Raw genomic sequence first — 17,991 nt, 5'->3', positions numbered from 1 at the left:
GACATCCCAGATACAAACTTGCTCATTCTGGACCTATTGTCTGCTACTACATGGGGAGCATACCTGGCTAACTGAGTAAACTTGAGAGAATACTCTTTTACGCTCATACTACCTTGTCTGAGATTGATGAACTCTAACACTTTGGATTCTCTCATCTCTAAGGGAAAGAATCTGTGTAGGAAGGCAGTAGTAAACTCTTCCTACTCTATGGGCTCTACACCTATACCCCTATCTACCTTCTACTGCTTAAACCATGTATGGGTTATATCTTGTAGCTGATAGGCGGATAACTTAGTACTCTCACTGTAAGTCACTTCCATTATATTTGTGACTTTCTGAACCTAATCGAGGAACTCCTGTGGATCCTCTTCTAACTTTGATCCAGGTGAAGTCCCAAATTTTGGTTGCAGCAGTATTTGCCACTAGGTTGGCCAAAACAACAGCTGGCCATTCATTTTATGCTACTACAGTATTGGCTAAAGTAGTGAATAAAGCTTTGAATTCTACATAAGAGACGTGCTCATCCAGGGGATCTGCCTTAACGGGCTAAGGTGCTGACTGGTTTTTGGTTCTCCTTTCGTTAGTCCTTTTGGAAGGCATGTTCTGTAAACGAAGGTGAGAAATCGATTAGATTAAAATTTTAACTTGAGATCATGCTCACTCGCATGACATGAATTTTGAAAGAAGGGAAACTATTCCTAAAACATCTCATAGCCTCTTATCCATAAGTGCGTGCTACACACCCATGCACAAGACTCTACTAGATGCAGCTTTCAGACTTCCTAGGACATTGTTGAACCTTAGGCTCTGATACCAAGTTTGTAATAACCTGAGACTACCCCCTAGTCATCACACGATGCTTACGACCCTGAAAGACCACAAGCCAACCCATGAATGATATCTGCTGAGAGCACTAAATAATAATACTACAATTAATGCAGAAAAATAGGCTAAAATGCCATAAGGATCAAAATATCTAAAATACTGATAAAATATAAAATCTGTAAAACTGAATACTATCTAAAAATCTAGTCTGAAAAGCCTCTAACTAAATCTGTCTAAAAGAAAAGTTGATGGGACAATCCCCCAACTAAATCCATCTACTAAACTATTACATCTACTAAAATATGAAATAATAGAATATCCTCGAATTATGAGGACTCACTGCTAAATCTACTGTTGTTGGCCAAATCTAAATCTATTATGCATGGTCGGGAACCGGAGCGTCTGAACCTATAATATGAGACATCATAGCGCAGGAAAGTATGCTTCAGTACATAGGAATGTACTGGTATGCTAGATAAGGTGAGGCTGAATGCAAGGGTTTATATGCATGAACAATAAATAATTAAATGATATAGAGTAACTGAATATAAGAGTTCGTGTATACTATAATTGAACTTTTCTGAAGCTAAGTACTGAGTTCTGATAACTGTATAACTGATATCTGAAGTTACTGATAATTGATTTACTGATACTAATTGACTGTGTCTGACAGTCCTGAACCTGTAGAACTGAACTGAGTTCTAGACTGAAGATTAAAACGGAAATTGTAGAAGGTAATCATCTAATCGGTATGCCTAAAATAAGAGAAAATAACTGAGCTGGGTCCAATCTGTAACCCTAATTAGAAGGGTATCAGTACCGTGCCACGGGTAAAGACAACTATTGTGGAGTCATTCATAACTAACGGGTGACCCCTGAGATCAGTCCTAATCTAGCGGGTGATGCCTGAGTATGCCAGTCCTATCTAACGGGTGACATCTCACAACCTACGTTGGTTACATAGTTTTGGAGATTAGGGATTGCTTCTAGGGACCCAGTCCTCACTAACGGGTATACCCCCATCCCTAGGCTTTCTCGGTGTTGAATCTTACTCCCAACTGAAAGACACTGAACTGAGTATACTGACTTGGACTGGACTAATACTGAAATTACTGAGTTTTCCTAAGTTTGTAAGTAACTGAATTCTACTGAGTTCTGTAATGGACTGAGAGTACTACTGATTGTGACATGACTGATACTATTCTGTAACTAACACTATCTCTAAGTAACAGTTAGATTGTTGGGTATTAAATACCCCCAGGACTCTATAGCATGAAAAGTAAACCAAAGCATAATCTTGAATAACATAACAATGTTCACTTGGTCATAATTCATTTGTAGAGACATTTCATCAAACACTTGTGATGCATTAACTTGTACAAGAATGAGGATTACATGTTAGTATGATATAATGGCATTATTTCATTCTCATAGAAAATATATCAAACACATGGGAAACATACTTGGTCCATTAAATCATAAACACTTAAGGTTAACATAGATACAACAATCAAATTGCAAATTCATTGATTATAACATGGGGATTACTCAATTCAACATACATGCTATACAACTTCATGGAATCTACCATTAATAATGGATTGAAACATAATAAATGTCAAAACATGAACACAATCCAATTTCATACATGTAAATCATGAATCATAATTCTTAAAGTTTTAAAAACGTATTCTTTGACTCTATAGGTGGAAGGGACCCATAGATAAACATCTAACATACCCTAATTTGTGAGATTCTTGAAGTTATTAAAGGAATTTTTGGGATTGACCTTGATTTTTGAGATCACCTTTTGATTTTTGGGGAAAAGTGAATAATGAAGGGTTTTACACATTTTTAGGGCTTAAGTCCCACATCTGGGCAGAATAAAATTATGGGAAAAGATTGTTTTAACCCTGGGCGGAACTTTAATTTTTTGTGAAATTTTTTCGATCTGGACCCCTAGCGCGATGTGCCACTATTGCACTAGGCCATTGGAAAATTTTATGGTGGCGCGATGCGGTACAATCGCATTGCCACCTTGGACGCGACTTGGAAGCTCACCGCGATGTGGTGGTATCGCGTTGGAACACTGGTAAAGGACAATTCTAAAATTTAGCCTTGGTGCGAAGCGCCAATATTGCGGAGGCTCACTGGTTTTTGACAATTACCATTTTGGTTGACTCCGCGATGCGCTGATGGCTCAGGTGGTACACTATCTTACTAAAATTGCTTTAACTCTTCACTAAAATCTTAAAGGTTCCACATGTATAGAAGTGTATTCATCTTTAAAGCAAGTCTTTGACATTTTTGGGATGAATTTAAGCTAGGTAAAAGTACGGGGTGTTACACATTTTGACATGCTCCGCGATGCGCTACTAGCCTGAATGACGGTATTTAATGACTGAAACTTGAAATCGCCATAACTTCTCACTTGGTTATCAGATTTAGGAAAATTTTATATTGTTGGAAAGCTAATTGAATTTTCCATGTAATGGCAGGATCTACACTAAAAATAATGAGTGTTTTGAAAATTTAATATACGAATACACATGCATTAGGACTAAGATTATGCTAGGGAAATACGGGGTGTTACACCAACCCTCCTTAAAACCACATAAGGACTAACTTACCAGGGACTGAACTTCCCTTTTTTACCAAACCGCATTACTCCTTTAATGAGAGACACCTTGAGGAACACCCTATCCCCAACCTCAAACTCCAAGTCCGTATGCCTTACATCCGCATAGGACTTTTGGCGACTTTGGAGAGCCTTAAGCGTATCCTAAATCCCCTTCACCTTCTCCATGGTCTAGTAAACCAAATTTGAGCCAAACATATCCGCCTCACCAAGCTCGAACCACCCAATAGGAGATCTACACCCCCTACCATACAATACCTCAAAAGGGGCCATCCCAATGGTAGAATGATGGTAGCTATTATTGTAAGCAAATTCTACAAGAGGTAGATGCTCAACCTAGTTACCACCATAATCAATCATACACGTACAAATCATACCCTTTAACATTTCTGAATAGTCCTTTCTATTTGCCCATCTATCTGTGGGTGGAAAGCAGCACTCAAACTAGCCTTAGTGTCTAACCCTTTCTGAAATAACCGCCAGAATTGAGGTGTAAATTGTGTTCCTCGATTCAAAATAATAGAAATAGGTACCCCATACAGCTTCACAATCTCATGAAGATACAACCTCACGAAATCCTCATCCAAAAAGTTATTCCTCACTATCAAAAAGTGAGCCAACTTCTTTATCCTATCCACTATGACCCACACCAAATCAAATTAATTCCGAGACCAAGGAAGACCATAACGAAATCCATATAGATCACCTCCTATTTTTATTTAGGCAACTCAATTCCTTGATACAAACCCCCAGGCCTCATGTTCTCAACCTTTACTTGTTGGCACACCATACATTTGACCACAAAGTTAGTCGCACCCCCTTTTATACCATTCCACCAATACATCTCCTTAATATCATGATATATTTTCATAAAACTGAGATGAGCAACATTGTGTGATTCATGTGCCTAAGCCAATATCCTTTCTCGTAAACCATCGACATCAGGTACATATAACCTTTCTTGATACCGCAAGGTACCATCACCAATAATCTCAAATACCATCACCTTTTGCACACCAACATCACCCTTGATTTTCATCAAGATAGGATCTAGCATTTATTTCTCCTTGATCTCTGCACCAAGAGACGACTGCACCACTTTCTTTACCAATACACCACCATTCTCGGAGTCTAGAAGGTAAACTCTAAGATTAGCCAAATGGTGAATACCTTCACCAATTCTCTTTAATCCTTATCCACATAAGCTAATCTCTCTATGGAAAAGCTGTTAAGAGCATAAGCAACCACGTTAGCTTTATCTAGGTGGTAGTGAAGACTCATATCATAGTGCTTGAGAAGTTCAAGCTACATCCTCTGCCTGAGAATAAGCTTTTTTTGAGTGAACACATACTGCAGACTCTTATGATTAGAAAAGATATCCATGTGCACTCCATACAAATTGTGCCACCAGATTTTCAAAGCAAACACCACCGCTAAAAGCTCTAAATCATGACTTGGATAATTCTTCCCATGCACTTCAACTGCCTAGCAACCAAGTCCCACTCGGGATGCTTCACATAAACCACAAACCCCTCCGTGTCTTTCAGCAAGGTCAAAACTGGAGCTGAAGTTATCTTATCCTTTAACTTTTCAAAATTACCCTTACAAGCATCCGACCAAGAGAACTTTACCTTCTTTTTAGTCAACTTAGTAACAGAGGCAGTTGTCATTGAAAAGCTCTCCAAAAACTCTTATAATACCCAGCCAAATTGAAGATGTTCAGGATATCGATTGGAGTTGTGGGTCTAGTCCACTTCTTAGCCACCGCAACCTTTAGTGGATCTACCATGATCCCCTCTCTAGAAATAATTTAACACAAAAAAATGACACCGTTCAACCAGAATTGACATTTAGAGAATTTGGCATACAACTTATGCTCCTTCAAGGTCTGCAGCACTACATGGAGGTAATTGGCATAGCCCACCTCACTCTCTGAATACACAAAAATGTCATCAATGAACATAATGGCAAGCAAATCTAGGAACTGATGGAATACCCTATTCATCAAATCCATGAATGTCGCAGGGGCGTTGGTCAAACCAAATGACATAACCAAGAACTCAAAGTGCCCATACCGGGTACGTAAAGCTGTCATAGGGATATCCACCTCTTTAATCTTAAGATGATGATACCCACACCGAAGATCTATCTTAGAAAAGAATTTTACACCTTGTAACTGATCAAACAAGTCATTTATCCTTAGAAGATAATACTTTTTCTTAACTGTCACCTTATTCAGCTGTCGATAGTCAATAACCTCCGAAGGGAACCATCCTTCTTGCACACGAATAGCACCAGTGCACCCTATGGGGATACACTAGGATGAATAAAAACCCTATCCAAAAGATCCTTAAGTTACTCCTTGAGTTCCCTCACTCAGTCGAAGCCATTCTATAAGGAGGAATGATATGGGACGAGTGTCTGGAACCAAATTAATCCCAAAATCAATCTCTTTACATGTAGGAACACCAGGAAGATAATCAAAAAACACCTTAGAAAACTCATTCACCACTAAAATCGAATGCAAAAAAGGACTCTCTGAGTTAGGATCTTTAACCCAGACTAGATGATAGAGATACTCTTTGGAGATTAATCTTCAAGCTCTAAGATATGATATAAACTTCTATTTAGGAGTTAGGGAAACCATTCTCCTACTTAATAACTGGTTCACTAGGGAACTTAAAGGCAACCCTGCGGGTTCGACAATCTAAGGATGCATAGCATGAGTGTAACTAATTTTTCCCCAGAATAATATCAAAATCCACCATGTCAAATTCAAACAAATTCACCAAGTTCTCCTTACTACCAACAGATGCCACACACACCCTATATACTCTTTTTGCAATCACAGAGTCACCTACCAAGGTAGAAATAGAAAAAGGATCTGAAATAACCTTGGGATCAAAACAAAAATACACAGCCACAAATAGGGTCACATAAGAGAGAGTGAGTCCTGGATCAAGTAAACAATACACATTATGAGAAAAGAGTTGTAGTATACCAATCATGACATCATATGATACCTCAGACTTTTGATGAGACACAAGAGCATATAACTGATTCTGGCCAGTTCCAGTACCAGGAGTAGAAACAGATGCAGAAGCAACACCCCTGGGTGCAGGAGCAGATGAAGAGGCAACAGAAACCTTGTTCTCTCCCAAATCAACCTTACCAACTGGACTATTTCTAAGAATATAGCCTGGTTAGCCATATTTGAAACACATGTCCCTCTCTTTATCATAGAAAACCCTATGCAATCGACCACAGAACCTGCAAAAAGGACATGATAAAGCTGGCTATGCCCCACTAGCCTGGAATTGGGCACTCTGTGCCCTAAAATTATCACTACCCTACTGACGTCTGTCACTCGATGGCTTCGAGAAGAGAGCACTAGCTGTGAAGAAGGAACTAAAACTCCTCCCACTTCTTATTTAGCCACTTACACCCATCCGACCACCCTATTATTGAGCACCACCCTGCTCAGAGAGACTGTACTTCTTACCCTTCTTTTCTACGAACTCGATCTGCTTTCTCTTTTTCTCCTCCATCTATTGTATATGAACAACTAACCTAGAACTATCCATGTCCTTGATCAGCAATGCAGTCTTGCTTTTATGGATCAATTCTCGAGATAGTCTTGAAGTGAAATTTCTCATCCTAGCCCTTATATGAGACACTATTTCTGGAGAATACCTAGACAGTTGATGAAATTTCAAGGTATACTCATTTACCTACATCTTCCCATGTTTCATATTAACAAATTCCTCCACCTTCGCTTCCCTCAAGTCATGAGGAAAGAAGTTATCCAGAAATGCATTGAAGAAAGTATCCCACAAAGTTGATTCATCTACCTTACCCCTTACCCTATCCCATTCCTCGTACCATTGGTACACCACGTCCTTCAGTTGATAAGCCATAAATTCCACCTCTTTCATATTTGTGGCATGTATCACCCTAAAAAAATTTTCTATCTTATCCAGGAACCCCTGAGGATCCTCCTCTACCTTCACACCAGTAAAAGTTAAAGGACTCATCCTAATGAATTGGCAAACCCTTGTGGCCTCAAAATATAGAATGTCAGATACAAGAAATAACCAACTGAACAATTATATAGAATGACTAACAAAACTCAGCATTTATCATAGTAGCCTGAGGAGCCTGGGGAGAACTAGAAGGAACCGGTGGAACTCCAAAATAATTCAAGATGGGTCCCTAGTGGATCCCATGAGTGAAGCATGCTTCATCTACAACATCAACAGTTGGGACAAAAAAGTTTTCGTGCATATCAGATCATTGATGAATGATTTGAAAAAAAACAAATGAGGATTAGAAAAGATTCCAAGACTAGACTCCAAGCTTGAAATTAAAACACAAAGAAGTGAAACATTCCTAAATGCCTTGTAGCCTCTCTTTTGTGAGTGTAGTGCGCTACACACCCATAAAAAAGACTCTACTCGACACAGCTTTGTGGACTCCCAATTGACCATAAACCTAAGGCTTTGATACTAACTTGACATGACCCAAACCAGAGCCTTGTCGTAATGGGCATCCCAAGTCCAACCAGGACCAGAGACCACCCCTGATACCCAACACAACCAACCAACATACACCCTGAATTAGATAAATTCTAAACATATAACAAGATAGTGTGTTAGACAACACTAAGACTTTGGGATAGGTTCACGACCATGACCAACCCAACCAAGTCAATCCATCCACCAACCGACCAAACCAACCCAAACAACCAAATTAAAATAATAACCTAAAATATAATTATATAATCTAAAATAAAATGGGGGGACAATTATAAATCAAATATAGTCCACCGGTATAAAATAGAATATTCCAATACTAAGGCTGACACCACTACCGACACCGCCCATACCAACCCATAGTAGTTTCACAAAGCCTCTAAGTAATAGTAAAATAATATTCGATTGGGATATGCCCCCTACCATAGCCAAAACCAATGTATATGAAATAATCAAAGTATGTAAAGACATCCATGATATGAAATGGAGCCTTCCAGAAGATGGAAGCTCACTACTTCAATCTAATTGAGCTGATCCCAAATTTGATCACTAAGCACGAGGAGTAGAATGGACGATTTCTGCATCACATGGGGATACAACGCCTAAATATGAGTTAGCGGATTAACGCTAGTATGCACTCAGGATAAGGATAATATAATGCCAATCTTTAAAACCAAGTAAATCAAATATATGCATTCACAACCATACATATATATATATATCCATGCTGGGAAAGAGAATCGAGTTAGCATGAATTTAAAACCATTAACCTGGGTATGTGTAGCTTAACTATCCTAGAACTACTCAAGGGCTATATGGGTCTATGGACGGAGGTTAACAAACTGGAAACATCAATTCTTTGTTTAACCAACTGAAAATGCTAATTCTCTATGGAGAAAGTATGAACCCAATTCGAACATAAGCCCTAAATTTCTATTTAAGAAACTAAAAAAATGACATGGAATAAGTATGAACCCAATTCAAACATGAACACCCATACCCTATTTAGAAAACTGAAAATGGATCAAACACTTGTTCCCTATTTGACAAACCAAAAATGGATCGCCAAATCATAAGTATAAGACGTTAACATGGATAATGAAACCACAGATGAACAAAAAGTTAAATCGACGACTACAGAACTAAACAGTACGCCAAACAACTATGGTGAGAATATTGGCTCAACGAAAATAACATAATGATCACAAAATCCTATAGCCTCTGAAGCTTTCTACAGCGAACAATCCCATTAACATTATTACTAAACTAAGAAGCGACTAATATGAAGAACGAGATGAACAAGAAAGTGATGATAAAATTAAAAGGGGAAAATATGTTTACCTCTTTTGGGGCAGCAAAATGGAACCACGAGCCTATCGTCGGAATCAACCACCACGGAGAACTCAAAATCAAATCGACTAAACTTCAACTAAGAGAACTTCTACTGAAAATTCTCTTCCTCAAAAAAATAATTTTTTCAAGTCTTTTTGCCCAAAAGGCTTCTTTTCCACTTTCCAAGACTTTTATTTTTGCAACTCAAGAATCAGCTTATATAGAGGATAATTTTAGGCTCAGTCCCCTCTTTCACCGATGTGGGACAAGGAATTTAAAGGGCATTTTAGGTATTTTTAAGGAATTTTCAATTTGAATTTGAGATAAGAGATAAGGAAAGATCTGTAATTGAATGGAATCATACAATTAAAGAGCACCACATCGAGAGTTCTAGAAAATTTATCAAAAATATTAGATGGGTCAAAGTCAGGTCAGTTGGGTTGAGGTCAGGTATTGTTGTTGCTGTTAACGTTGATGTTCATTATTTGAAGTTGTCCATAGCTTTGTTGGGTTGTATGTCGACTGTTACTTTTGCATGCTAAAGGGAAAAGGGAAACTAAAGGTGGGCTTTGGTCGAGTCTTGAATTGTTGGGATGACAACCCAATTAAAAAGGGAAAGGGGCTGATGGAATGGGTTTGGCTGATGGGGTTTTTAATTGAATATTGGGGATTTGGCTAATTCTATTTAAGTTTAGGCCAAATTAAAATCAATTGGTCAATTGCATCGCAATTGTGGACAATTTGATTTCAATTATGTCTAAATCTAATAGATTGGCTAAATTAAATCGAAATTCGAAATGAATTAATACCTCATTTAAACTCGAGCTTCTTGATTTGATAAAAAAAATATTTTTCCAAATAAATTATTTTTTAGACTAAATTATATTTAAATCAAGATTTTAATCATTTGAATTTATTTCAAGATAAACTTTGATTAAAATTTAATATTTCATAAAATAAATATATAAGTAACAACATTATATAATTTCATATAATTATATACGATAATATATAATCTTTACTTAAAATGGTAAAATACTTTGAAAAGCTTTTTATTAGGATAAAATAAATGTTATAATTTTGGTTAAAATTGGAGAAACTCAGGATCAAAACTTAGTTGCGAAGGGCAAAAATTAAGTGTCAACAACCGTCCCTCCCTATAGGTAGGGTGGATGTAAGTAACCTTGAGCAAAGGGAGTTCGATGTTCCTAATTTTTGTCCGACTACGGATTTATTTCTAAAAGAGATTGATTATCGCACAAGTTTTGGAGTTATGGTTGGACCTCAGTATCAGGTTTCCTACATATCTCAGGTTGTTTAAGAATTCAAGCTACTTGTAGTTCATAAATCTTGATTTAAAGCATGATTTTCAAAAAATTCACAAGCTGTCTCATTTTGGAGTTTTTGATAAAATTGAAATGCTAGCGAATAAAGAGATTTGGGGGAGGTTAGAATGCGGTCGAGTTTTCAACAAAGAGCCCAGCCTACATATCCCCATGACTCAGGGAATCAAACTTCTTGTAGTTTGACTCAATCAGTAGAAATAATAGTCTTTTATTTCAGATAATCTTTGATTCGGGATGAGTAATAAGTTGATCGAGTTGTGGAAAAAAGTCTTGTAACCTTTTAACAATGAATGTGGGATCCTTCACATCCATAGGAAAGAATTTACCTGGACATAATTTCCAAAACTCTAAGTATTTTGTCACCTAGATTTGAAAGAAAGAGAAGGTTACCCTCGGTATAATTTGAAAATATCTCAAAATACCTACATGTCTTCTAACAGGTGTGTGGTTTGATTAGTGGTGGTGATAATCCTTTAGCTAGCGTCTAAAGAGTTTGAAGTCCCTCTCTAGACTATGTCCCATTTTGCTGCTAAGAAAGAGTTCCACATTGAGCTGCGTCCTATCTGGAGTCATCCGCACCTGTGGTTTTGATTTGAGATTTTCATCCTTTCGAATGCTCTCGACAATGTCTTAAACAAAAATCATTAGTGCTAAACATAATACACGAAAGAGGTATATAGTTTTTTACCATATCTCCCCATGAGTTGTTGCCTAACAAGCAAAGTCATCCTTTCATGTACCTATTTGGAAGGAAATAACTTGCAACAATAGAAATAACAACCCTCTTGGTTGTTGCATAATTATCTCATTTGTCGAGTAAATATGTCTTCAGAGTGGGTGTCTCTTTTGGACACCAACGACACTTTATGCAGAACGGTCCCTGAAACTATGTAATCTTATGCAGTTGTGTCAACCCTTTTGGTCACCTATAATAATGGTTGTATGTGGAATGATAACCTCTCTGGTTATTGACAATGATTCTTTGCATATGACCTCGAGTAAGTCTTGTGCATCTTTTGTATCGATACGACTTATAGATTTCTCTTGAATGGGTCCCGAGACGTCACACGGTGCTTAGGATCATAAGTAACCCCAAGATAACCCTTCTACTGGAATAAATCATAAGCAACTGAATGAAATAGATAAATCTATACAAAATTAGTAGAAGATAACTCTTTTCTGAAATCTGATCAATACAAAACTGAATTCACATGATTTCAACTCTGCTTTTACAAAGAAAAAAAGTAAAACTGAATATACTAATTCTACTGTCTGTCTATGAATCCTCTACTAATACTCACTATAGATAGCTAGGACGCGACCCCAACTATCACTAATCAATACATAAGAATAAAAAAGTAAAGAACAATAGTAAATCTAACTGAAGTCCCCAGAATAGGAGGATTAATCATCTGCTGGCTGGAATCTGCAACTGCCTGAGTCTGAATGTGCATACTAAATCTTGTACCAACACTATGAGACAATGTAGCACATAGACGTATATGTAGATCAATACTTTGAGGATGTACCGAGTATATGGGGGTGTAAAGCATAAATAAAACATCATCATATTTTATAAAAACAACGCATACTAAATCTAAATGACTCACATAAGCTAGAATGTCTAAAATATCAAAATCTAAAACAATAAGAGCAAGTTATACTTTATAACTCTTGTGAGCCACCACATTCAGTTCTAAAGATGTACTTAAATTCTTTATTTAAAATATGCCATCTAAGTGTAGAAAGAACTCATTCTTTACTTCTGAAATCTAAAAAATAATATCTTTCTTTTTTTTTTGTAAAGCATAATCTGAGTAAGTTAGTAAGACTTTAAACTTAGTTTTCTTAAAGTTTTTCTATTCATCTCTTATCTTAGGACTTAGAAACTTTGGGACTTTAGAATTTTAAAATCATAATTTCCAAAACATATGCTTTTATCTTAAGACTTTAAATCAATAAACTGTTTCTCTTGAGTAGGGGACATCTTTTTGGGAGGTTCTTCTAACCGACATAAACCATGTGAGCATTTTTCATGGAGTCCAATGTCTTACCCACGTTGGGGAGAGTTGTTCTACCCTTGCCATTGGAATATAATCTTAACTTAAGTGATCACTATCTTAGCCCACTATGGGCAAATCATAAACCTACGGTGGTACATAGTTCTGGGGCATGAGACCTTGGAATCATACCCACTCAGTGCTAAATACTACTCACATACTTATTACTCAGAAATTTTAGAAAATCCACCTTAAAATGGCTTAAGGGTTTATAATCAAGACAAATTATGCTTCTCTTCTTTAAATCTCAACTATACAAATAATGTGGATTCCTTGTCTTATCTTAGGATCAAAAGATCAATATTTGCTTGTGAAAGCACTTATCAAAAATTGTCAATGAAACTTGAGATCATAATCTCCTTATAAAATCATCACTTGTTCTTAGGACTTAGGATATAAAGTTTTAATGCATCAAAAATCATATTTAAACTTCATGCTCAACAATCATCTTAAAAGCTTTTAGCAGTCTCAATCAAGATAGTGAAAAATAACTCATAATAGGAATCTCATGCTCCAAACTAATGTAAAATCATAGAAAACATCATGCTCAATGTGCTTCTTGAAAATACTTCAACAACATCAAAATAATAAAATCAAGAATCTCAATATCATGTTTTAACTCAATTGGAAAAAACTGAAAATTCTCATTACATGCATAAATATATGAAAATAGTCATGTAATTCAACATTCAATCACTTGAAATCTCATAATCTTCAACCAATACAAATTGGGTATAAATCCTAACTTCAATTCCATGGGAAATCACATAAAATTCAGTAATTTGTAATCGAAACTAAGTTTTTGGCACAAGGACGAAAAGATTGTCCTTGTTCAAACCCCACATACCTTGGATGATGAACTAAATGAACAACTTTGCTTTTGAGTCTCTATTTGTGTTCTTGAACAAGGATTCTTGAAAGTCTTGGATTGGGGACTTTGATTCTTGGGTTAATTTAAAGAATTATTGGTTAAATCTCTTGTAATTTGGAATCTTAAATTGGAACACTAATACTTATTCTTGAGGAAATTAAGAGAAAGTGGTCATAATTTGGCTTTAGAGGGCTGAATCTCGTGTTTTTTGGGCCATTTGAGGGTGCGAAATGACCCAAATACCCCTATTAGACGCAGAGCTTGACTGGAGAAAATTACACTGGCTAGAATAGACAGGGCGTTGTGGGCTTATCGCCTCGGCTTACTGTCTCTTCACTAAAATGGTTGTAACTTTTCACTCAGGTATCATATTTTGGCGAAATTGGTATCATTGGAAAGCTAATTCAATTATATACAATTTGGTAGGTCTTGAGATGAAAAATTCCATGTATATTAAAATTTAAAAACATTTAAAGTAGACCCATATAGAATCGAATATCGACTTTTGGACGAATCAAAGGATCTTAGCTCAACTTGGATCTAAATGATTTCTATGAACATTTTTAGCCTCAAGAGCACTTCACACACTAGGATAAAGATCTTAAAACTTATATTCACATGGTCACTTGGATTATAGCTTATATGCGTAGGAACGACGGTTAGAATTCTAGCACGAAAATACGGGGTATTATATTATCTCCCCCTTGGAACATTCATCCTCAAATGTGGCTAATTAAGCTGAAAACACTGAGGAACCTAAGGCTATACGTTATTATGCACAACTGAAATAAACTAAATTATCAAATCTTGAACATAATGAGCTACTAAACTGATCTGCGAGCGCATGAATTCTCATGAAAATAGCTATATGGCTAAGATAGAAATGAGAGAGTCAACTTATGAGTAACCATTACTTTACGCTAGATCTGATCTTGTGAGAAAAAAATGAGAGGTTTATAACATGAAAACTTGAGGTATTACAATATCCTCCTCTTGGGATCGTTCGACCTCGAATGATACTGATTTGGTTGAAAAACTAGAAAAAGATTTAGATGATACTCAAGATACTTACGAACTGAATCATGAATTAATATCTAAATCTAAAACTGATGCATGATGCGTGTGCTGAACTGAATTTTGCAATTTACCTTGATGCGAACAAATTAGCTCTTGGAATGTCCATACTCTCAAAATTCCAGGTAGTAAGACTGGACTGAATCGAAAGATGGAAAACTATAGAAATTTGTTTGTTTGACTGTCAAGCTAGAATGCTGGCTATACGGACTGAATCATACTGAATGCTCACACCCAAATAGGGTATTTCATCAATACTTTTCTAAGAAATTTTCTAATGATATTAGGGAGCAAAGAACTTTGGGCAAGATCTGAATAAAACATCTGAATAAGGAATTACAACATTGCTACCCCTCTGGTCTGGAACGTAGACCTATAAATCATAGGCTAAGATAGAATTACTAGGCCTTAAGAAATGCAACTTCTTAATTTCAAGCTTATCAACACTTCTCAAATGTTTCCTCGACTGTGTTATTCCCCTCAAATATCGCACTCGCTTGATTCAACTTAAAGTTTTCATATGGCATTGATAAAACTGAACCATAATACAAATCTGAACCATGAATTTAAAACTCCGAGCACTGTCATAACTACTCACTCTGGGATGATTTTCCTCATTACTTTAACAACTAAATTCAACCTTTTACATACTGACATGACATTCAAGCCTATCTTTATATCCATATCTACACTAGTCAATTCTTCAAAAGACACACATAAACTATTCTCAACCAACCAAATCATACACAGGACTTTACCTCAATATTTTCCACTCATGGACTTACATAAAACAAACATACAATAATCTTTCCCAACATGTCATAAATACTTCTTTCCATCTACACAATCATTCATCATTGCTATCTTGATCTAAGGGAAGATCACTGAAAGATTGAAATATCGGGATCCAAAACATGAAGGGATACTAAGCATAACTTGACACCTAACTGAGGCCTGAGGAAAAGAGCATTGACGATATGGATTCATTAAAGAGATCTAATCTAAGGACATACCTGATATAAATCCAAATTTCACTGATCATTAAGAGTGTTACATGATAACTGGAACTAAACATACTATAAAGTATGAGTAAATGAGTCATGAGCTGCATGACCTGAATTTCAGAATTCATAACTTACGGAGTGTGATTTCGACTGCTGAACGAACTGGAACTCTTCATACTAGGAACTGGGAGAGTACATGATTCTCTCTTATGTGCGTGAACATGAACTATGATCATTGAACTGACACGTAGGGCATGAGTAGATATTGGAATAACTAAAGTACCAATACTGAAATAAGAATGGGTTAAGCCCCATCCTCATTCTCTTAATATTTCTACACTACACTGGAATCACTACTATAATCGGGAAGTCTGACTTAGTAACTCATTCTATCATCTCCCCTTTAGCTTTAAGCCATCATTTTAAATCTTTGGAACCCTTCAATCTAACGCTTTCTTAGAGTAACAATGGAGGATCTAGACTTCTTGGAGAAGGAGCTTTGGAGTTCTTAGGGTATTTCTTGAGAGAAAAGTAATGAAAATAGGCCTAATGTGCTTAGAATAGGCAATCTTATGTTTGGGTGGATTAGAGTGAGAAAATGACTTATTTGCCCTTGGTGACACAGAGTTGGACAGCAGCATTTTACCTTAGCTGGACTGGCTAGGGTGTCGTGCGCCCTATTCCGCCGTACTGGGCGAGGCGCCGCAGGCTAATCGCTCTGAACTACTATTTTGGGGTACCAAACATCCCCTTGCGGTTGTCCAAAAATTTGAAACTTACCCGAGATGTACTATCGACTTGCCCTATCATGAAACAACTTAAAAATGAACTATCGGAGGTCGAGAAGGTCAGAAATAAAATCCTCAAAGTTCTAAGGTCTTGAAAGTGACTAAGTCCCAACACTTAGCCAAATTTTTCTAAGTGTGAGACATCTCATAGTATGCTTTAAAGGGCTTAGACAACGAGGAACTTTGCGGAGTCTTACAATACATGTAAATAATATAAATTAACCCAACAGACTACACCTAAAAGTGTAAAACTCTGTGCTAATACTTCATTCGTAGTCTACTAATATCACATCTCTAAGTTTACACCAACATACCCAACATCATCAACCTATAACCCATAAGCTAACTGAAAAGAACATCATATACCACACATCCTCATTCATACTTAGAAATTCAAGGGTACTAATAACCACACAACACTTAATAAATTTTGAAAATAATGAAGCCCTATATCACCTTTAGTACACCTCTACATTGTACCTACAACATCGTACTAAATTGTGAATAAATAAAACTTAAACTCTTGCATACACTGTTCAAGCCTACTAGATTACTTTCATACAACTAGCTGCACTAACCAAAAAATCTTTACATCCACCTTGATGACCATCCACTATTCAAACTTAATGTCTAGTGCTAAATATGATTTAACAACCCACCTTACATACAATTCTCACTTGGAAGCTATAAAATAAAACATCAAGAAACACTAGCCCACTAGAATCTCATAACAACAATAATCGATCATAATCATATGGCCTGTCTTACTTACAATCCATTAACACATCCTCCTTCTACACATCATTACTATTCACCCATCTATACACCAAACTTCCTTCATAGATCTATAAGTTTCATCTAAAGTCCCTTTTTGCAACCTCAGGGAAGTCTAAATTAACAACACTCATCCACTAATTACTTTCATCAATAACCTATACTTTTCTAACACAACAAATACTATCAACAACTCTTTTCATACTTCAAGCAAACAACAATTCACCTTTATCTACCTTCTACTAAACTAACACACAAGGACATATCACTTCATTACTAGCTCAATCATATGCAAAAAGATTTGGCTATACATGTATTCAACAAATCACCCTTACCACCTTTTTTGTCACTACGCTTCTAAACCCTCACTTCCAACTATAAAAAGGTTCAACTACTTGTGAATTATAACACTCTAGATTTTAATATCTCATGAATACAAACTCTATTCAGCAATCTATATCCATACTATCTCCTTTCATGAATAATATTTGCATTAAAAGGCTAATGAGGAATCTAAATACACATCTTACTCTGTCTTAACTAAATGACTCATAAGAATGAGGACATAAACTTTCAACTTGAGGGACTTATGACACACTAGAGAGCTCCTCTCAAGCACTTTGTGTGACTTATTTTTATTAGTAAATCTGAGAGCATTATCTGGGGAGGAACTGGAACTTGCTAATTATATTATCTCAAGAACAACACATAGATGAGGAATTTTAGGGTAACACACGAATAGAAAGG

The sequence above is a fragment of the Capsicum annuum genome, chromosome 4 (genome assembly GCF_002878395.1).
Source record: "Capsicum annuum cultivar UCD-10X-F1 chromosome 4, UCD10Xv1.1, whole genome shotgun sequence".
NCBI classification, from domain to species: domain Eukaryota; kingdom Viridiplantae; phylum Streptophyta; class Magnoliopsida; order Solanales; family Solanaceae; genus Capsicum; species Capsicum annuum.
The sequence above is the reverse complement of the archived record's forward strand: the minus strand, read 5'-3'. Positions refer to the sequence as shown.